Raw genomic sequence first — 6,022 nt, 5'->3', positions numbered from 1 at the left:
ACCATCAACTGTCGATGCCGTTCTCTTCTTTCACAACTCATACTGAGAAGGATGTTGGTGTAAATAGTTTTGCAACAGTGCGTGAAGTTTTTAAAGTTTAAAGTTTGAGTTCCAGAGACATCTGTGACTGTTACACCTGTTCGACCACAGCAACGTTACGTAAATGGTACGTTTTTGTTTTTTTTCTCTTACTGCTGTGCTGTCTGCTGATAGGGCCGCTGTGCCTACATGTATTTGTTTAATATGTCAAGCAATCATTAAATACAACATAGCATATTGCAAAAATGTTTTTTTATTGTGAGAAACAGAATGGACCTCGGGTTCGGGTCGGGTTCGGGCTTAATATGTAAATGTAATTGTCGGGTCGGGTCGGGGCGGGTTAAAAGATCGCGGGTACGGGCCGGGTTTGGGCTTCAGTTTAAAGCCCGTGCAGACCTCTAAGACACATGCTCAGAGAGGCTTACAGTGGATAATACACATGAGACGGTTACCATGGGGGAACCGTACGCATGGAGGCACCTAGCCAGCATCCAGAGCAACAGCAGTGGTGCCCGCATCGTCGGTGCTGGAGGACTCAAGACTTCAATGGAAGAACTGAGGAAATATCGCACTTATCCAGTCCGGGGAGTGGAGTGGCGAGCAAGCGAAGACACCTGAGCAGGTCCAGAACTGGCCGAAACGAGAACGTGAGAGGACACTGGCTCAATTCGCAGATTATAGAATCTGGCGAAAGTGTTGGGTGTCGCCCAGCCTGCAGCTCTGCAGATGTCTGTTAGCGAGGTGCCGTGCGCTAAAGCCCAAGAGGAGGCCACACTCCGAGTGGAATGGGCCGTCACACCAAGGGGGCACGGACGGCCTTGCTGCTGGTAAGACAAAGCAATGGCGTCCACAATCCAGTGGGACAGCCGTTGCTTTGAGAGAGCCCTTCCCTTCTGGCTCCCTCCATTACAGACAAAGAGCTGGTCTGAGGTCCTGAAACACTGCGTTCTGTCGACATAGGTGCGGAGAGCACGTACCGGACAGAGCAGTGCCAAGGCTGGGTCTGCCTCCTCCATGGGCAGCGCTTGCAGGTTCACCACCTGGCCCCGGAAGGGAGTGGTGGGAACCTTGGGCACATATCCAGGCCGGGGTCTCAGGATCACGTGAGAGTAAGCCGGCCCGAACTCCAGGCACGCTTCGTCAACGGAGAATGCGTGCAGGTCCCCCACCCTCTTGATGGAGGCCAATGCAACCAGGAGTGCTGTCTTCATGGACAGAAACTTTAACTCTACTGATTGCAAAGGCTCAAAGGGATGCCTCTGCAGAGCACTTAAAACTACCGAGAGGCCCCAAGAGGGTACGAGGGGGGGACGAGGCGGATGCAGCCTCCTCGCTCCCCTCAGGAACCTGATGACCAGGTCGTGCCTCCCTAAGGACTTACCTTCCACTGCTTCATGAGAAGCGGCAATGGCCGCGACGTAAACCTTAAGGGTGGAGGGCGACAGCCTGCGCCCCAACCCTTCTTGCAGGAAGGAAAGCACAACCTCGATCGAACACCTCCGGGGGTCTTCTCTGCGAGAAGAACACCAATTGACGAAGAGGTTCCACTTCAACGCATAAAGGTGTCTCATGGACGACGCTCTTGCGGAAGTGATGGTTGCCGCCACCGCAGGTAGCAGCGAACTCAAACCTGCCTCGTCCCGTCCAGGAGCCACACGTGCAGCCTCCAAAGATCGGGACGAGGGTGCCACAGAGTGCCCCGTCTCTGAGAGAGTAGGTCCTGTCTCAGAGGAATAGGCCAAGGAGGTGCTGTCGCGAGGAGCATGAGTCCGGAGAACCACGTCTTGGTGGGCCAGTAGGGGGCTACCAGCAAGACCTGCTCCTCGTCCTCCTTGATCTTGCACAACACCCGTGCAAGGAGGCTCACTGGGGGAAACGCATACTTGCGTGGGCCCCGTGGCCAGCTGTGCGACAGCGCATCTGAGCCGAGCGTACCCCAGGTCAGGGAATAAAACTGGGCGCAGTGGGACGAGTCCCGAGAGGCGAACAGATCTATCTGTGCCTCCCCGAACTGGTCCCAAATCAGCTGGACCGACTGGGGATGGAGTCGCCATTCACCGGAGATGGGACGGACCCGTGACAGCTTGTCGGCTGCCAGGTTCCGGTCTCCAGGAATGTATACTGCACGAAGGGACCTCAGGTGCTTCTGACTCCATATCAAGAGGTGGCGGGCGAGCTGCGACAACCGGCGCGAGCGTAGACCCCCCTGGTGGTTGATGTACGCTACTGCCGTAGTGTTGTCTGAACGGACAAGCACGTGCTGGCCCGAGAGCAACGCTCTGAAGCGGTGCAGGGCGAGCCGTACTGCCAGCAGCTCGAGGCAATTGATGTGCATGAGGCGCTGGGCTCCTGTCCAGGAACCGGCGGCTGCATGCCCATTGCACATGGCACCCCAACCCGTGGTAGATGCAACCGTGGAGACAATGAGATGCCTGAAAACTCGCTGGATAGGGACGCCGGTCCGTAAGAAGCTGAGGTTCGACCACGGGAAGAAGGTTCGGCGGCACGCTAGAGTCACTGGAACTCGGAGCGAACCGCGATGCCATGCCCACCTCGGACTCGATCGCGAAGCCACAGCTGAAGCGGTCTCATATGAAGCAAACCGAGCGGCGTCACCGCGGCCACGGATGCCAAATGCCCCAGGAGCCTCTGAAATAGTTTCAGTGGAACCGCACTCTTGCCCTCGAACTGTCGAAGACAAGTCAGCAGTGAGTGCGCGCGTGCTCGCGAAGGGGAACAAGGGCTGCCTCGACGATCTTCGTGAAGACGCGAGGGGACAGAGCTAACCCGAATGGGAGAACCGTGTACTGATATGCCTGGCCCTCGAAAGCAAACCGAAGAAACGGTCTGTGTCGAGGCAAGATGGAGACATGAAAGTACGCGTCCTTCAGGTCGATCGCTGCAAACCAATCCTGAAATCCTGAAAGTTTGGCTGTGAGCATTTTGAACGGTAGTCGATGGAGAGAACGGTTCAAAATGCGCAGGTCCAGGATCGGTCGTAACCCACCGGTCTTTTGGGGACAATGAAGTAGGGGCTGTAAAACCCGGACCTCATCTCGGCTGGAGGGACCGTCTCGATTGCACCCTTCGCCAGCAGGGTCGCAATCTCCGCTCTCATGACCGGGGTATTGCCACCGACCATCGTGGAGCGAACTCCCCTGAAACGGGGAGGAGACCGTGCGAACTGAATCACGTAGCCGAATCTGATTGTTCTGATGACCCAGCGGGACAGCCCAGGAAGCGCTAGCCAGGCTTCCAGGAAGTGAACCAGCGGGGTCATTCGAACCACAGACGTCCCCCCGAAAGGGGGCAGCGAGGCGGGTCGACCGGCATGCGTGCAGGAGTTACCCCGTCCAGATGCACCGTCGAAGCCCGCTCCCCGACAGAAGAGACCAGGGAAGGCAGAGCGTTCCACGGGGGTCTGTTCTGCCGGGGGTCTGGCGATAGAGGGGGAGGGGAGTGGTGTAGTCGGGGTACGGCACACGCTCCCATCCGCACCCTCAGAGACAGAGAGGAATGAACGGGGCGACGCACTGGACGTCGTGCGCGCTCATTCCAGTGTCAGCTATTCCTCAACCAGCTCAAGGAGCTAGCTAGAACAAAAGATTCTCCACCGGCCCTCCACCGGGGAAGGAGGGGCCCTGCTACCGCCTCCTGAGAAAAACCATGACACTATTACTGAGCGGCCCGCCTCAGGAACATCGCTTCGCCTGGCGTTTAGCGGGGCACACGGCCTGAGGGGGGGGACGCTTACCTGTGGCCTCCTCCACGACGCGAACCGGCTGAAGGCTGCTGCTGGGGCCGCGTGGGAGGGAAGGGAGCCGCAGGGGGGCGTCCTCGGCGGCGAGCTGGCAGAGGCGTCTGAGCCGACGGCTGGTTGGAGGCAGCAGCTGGCCGTCGGGGCAGAGAAACCGCCTTCGTCTGCTCCTAGGCGGTCGAGAAGTGCTGGGCAAAGTCCTGGACCACACCGCCGAACATTACGATGCTCCTGGACCACAGCGGTGGGCATCACCTGACCAAGGGAGCGAGCGGCCGCCTCCGTGACCCGTTTAAGGGCAAGGTAGGCGGCAGGCTCGCAGCTCGCTTGGTCCGTCCCCTCCTCGTGCACATTCCTGAGCAGCTAGCTTTGTAGGTGCTCATCATATGCAGGGCGGAGGCTGCCTGTCCCGCCGCTCTACAGAATCGCGCCGCCATAGACGACGAGAACCCATAGGCTTTGGAGGGGCATCTGAGAGCAACCGCCGGTTGACCGGGGGAGCCCCAGCGTACCCACAGACAGCCGCATCGCCGAGGGGAGGAAGGGCGGGGAACTGAAGCACGCTTTTTTTTTTTTTTTTTTTAAATTTATTTATTTTTAATGCGTGTCAGTTCCGCATGCAACTCAGGGGAAAAAAGGAAATTGGGGTTGGCCGTGGCCGTAAGGTGGCAGCGTTACCCAAAAACCAATTATCCAGCCGCGAGAGATCGGGATAGGGCGGAGCTCCACCCCCACCCGATGCTCACGGAGGCCCGAGATAGCACGGCCATCATCGCGGGATCAAACACGGCGACGCCGACGCTCCCGAGGGAGGCAACGCGGCCGCATCCTCACTTCCCGAGGAGTCAAGCCCGCCTAGTGATGCTGTGATCGACATCGCATCATCATCTGGAGCGCTGCCCGAAACAGCCGGTGCCACCGAAGAAGCAACCGACTGAATCGAACTAACGCTCGCTGGCTCTCGCACTGAGGCGGGAGGTGTGGTCCGAGGAATCGTCGGGGCTTTGTCCCACACCGTCACCGTAAAATCACCAAGTCCCCGGGTCGACGGGCCCCCTATGGAGGAAACCAATCGAGCGGGGGGGACCGGGGGGGGACCGGGACATTGAGTCTCGACCTCAGTGTAGAGATGGTCATGTTCCCACAGAAGGAACATGAGTCATCCACGAACCCTGCTACTGCATGCTGAATGCCCAGGCATACAAAGCAGCGATCGTGACCATCAGATGACGACAGAAATCGACCACACCCAGAAGAACACGGGCGAACCGTCTTTAAAAAGACGTGCCGCGTGCAGCCCTTTCAATGAGAGGAGGAAATTCACTCTTTCAGCGCTGAAGCGACCAGGGAGAAGTGCAAAGTCTGGCAGACCACTGCTCAGATCGCAGGCGATGCAGAATCTCGCTGGGTACCGCCGTCACACCAACACTGAAGAGGACGCTCGTCTCGAAGAGTCTTGAACAGTGAGAATGGCTTTCAGGAGTGAAGAGGTTCTCTTGGCTCCGAAGCGAAAACATACTGCGGTTGCGTTCACTTCCTCCTTTTATACTCACGGAGTAGGGCGGAGTACGCTATGCAAATTTCCGCAGCCCCAAGGCATTGCATGCCATTGGCTCGTTTTTAAATACTCGAAGAGGATTGGCTTTCTATGCGAAACCCCCAATCTCCGTCACTTCTGACGTAACTCGAAGTGACTACGAAAGGGAACAGCTGTTTTACATAACACAGTCTCATCCCAAAAAGTCATATAACTGACGTTTTGGGACGTATTTTGACCATACGTCAATATCCGCCTTTTTAGGGCCCCCTTAAACGTCGGTAGATGACGATCCCAGGCCGTCATACAACTGACGCTTTACCTTTAACGTCAGTTAGGTGACGGGTTAGGTTTAGGGTTAGGTTTAGGTATGGGGTAGAGTTAGGATCCCATAACCTCATCTACCGACGTTTAAGGGGGCCTTAAAAAGGCGAATATTGACGTATGGTCAAAAGACGTCCCAAAACGTCAGTTATATGACGTCTTGGGATGAGACCGGGTTGTTTTACATTATGATAAAATTTCACAATATTACTGTTTTTTTTTTGTCAAATAAATGCAAGCTTGATAAGCAGAATAGACTTCTTCCAAAATGTTTCCAAATTTTTTACCTGTATACTGTATATGATTTTATACAAAATAAATAGTAGTTAATAAGATTGACACTGTATTATATCTAGTAATATTGA

The sequence above is a fragment of the Pimephales promelas genome, chromosome 4 (genome assembly GCF_988280905.1).
Source record: "Pimephales promelas chromosome 4, fPimPro1.hap1.1, whole genome shotgun sequence".
Classification (NCBI taxonomy): Eukaryota; Metazoa; Chordata; class Actinopteri; order Cypriniformes; family Leuciscidae; genus Pimephales; species Pimephales promelas.
This window is presented reverse-complemented; position numbering follows the sequence as displayed.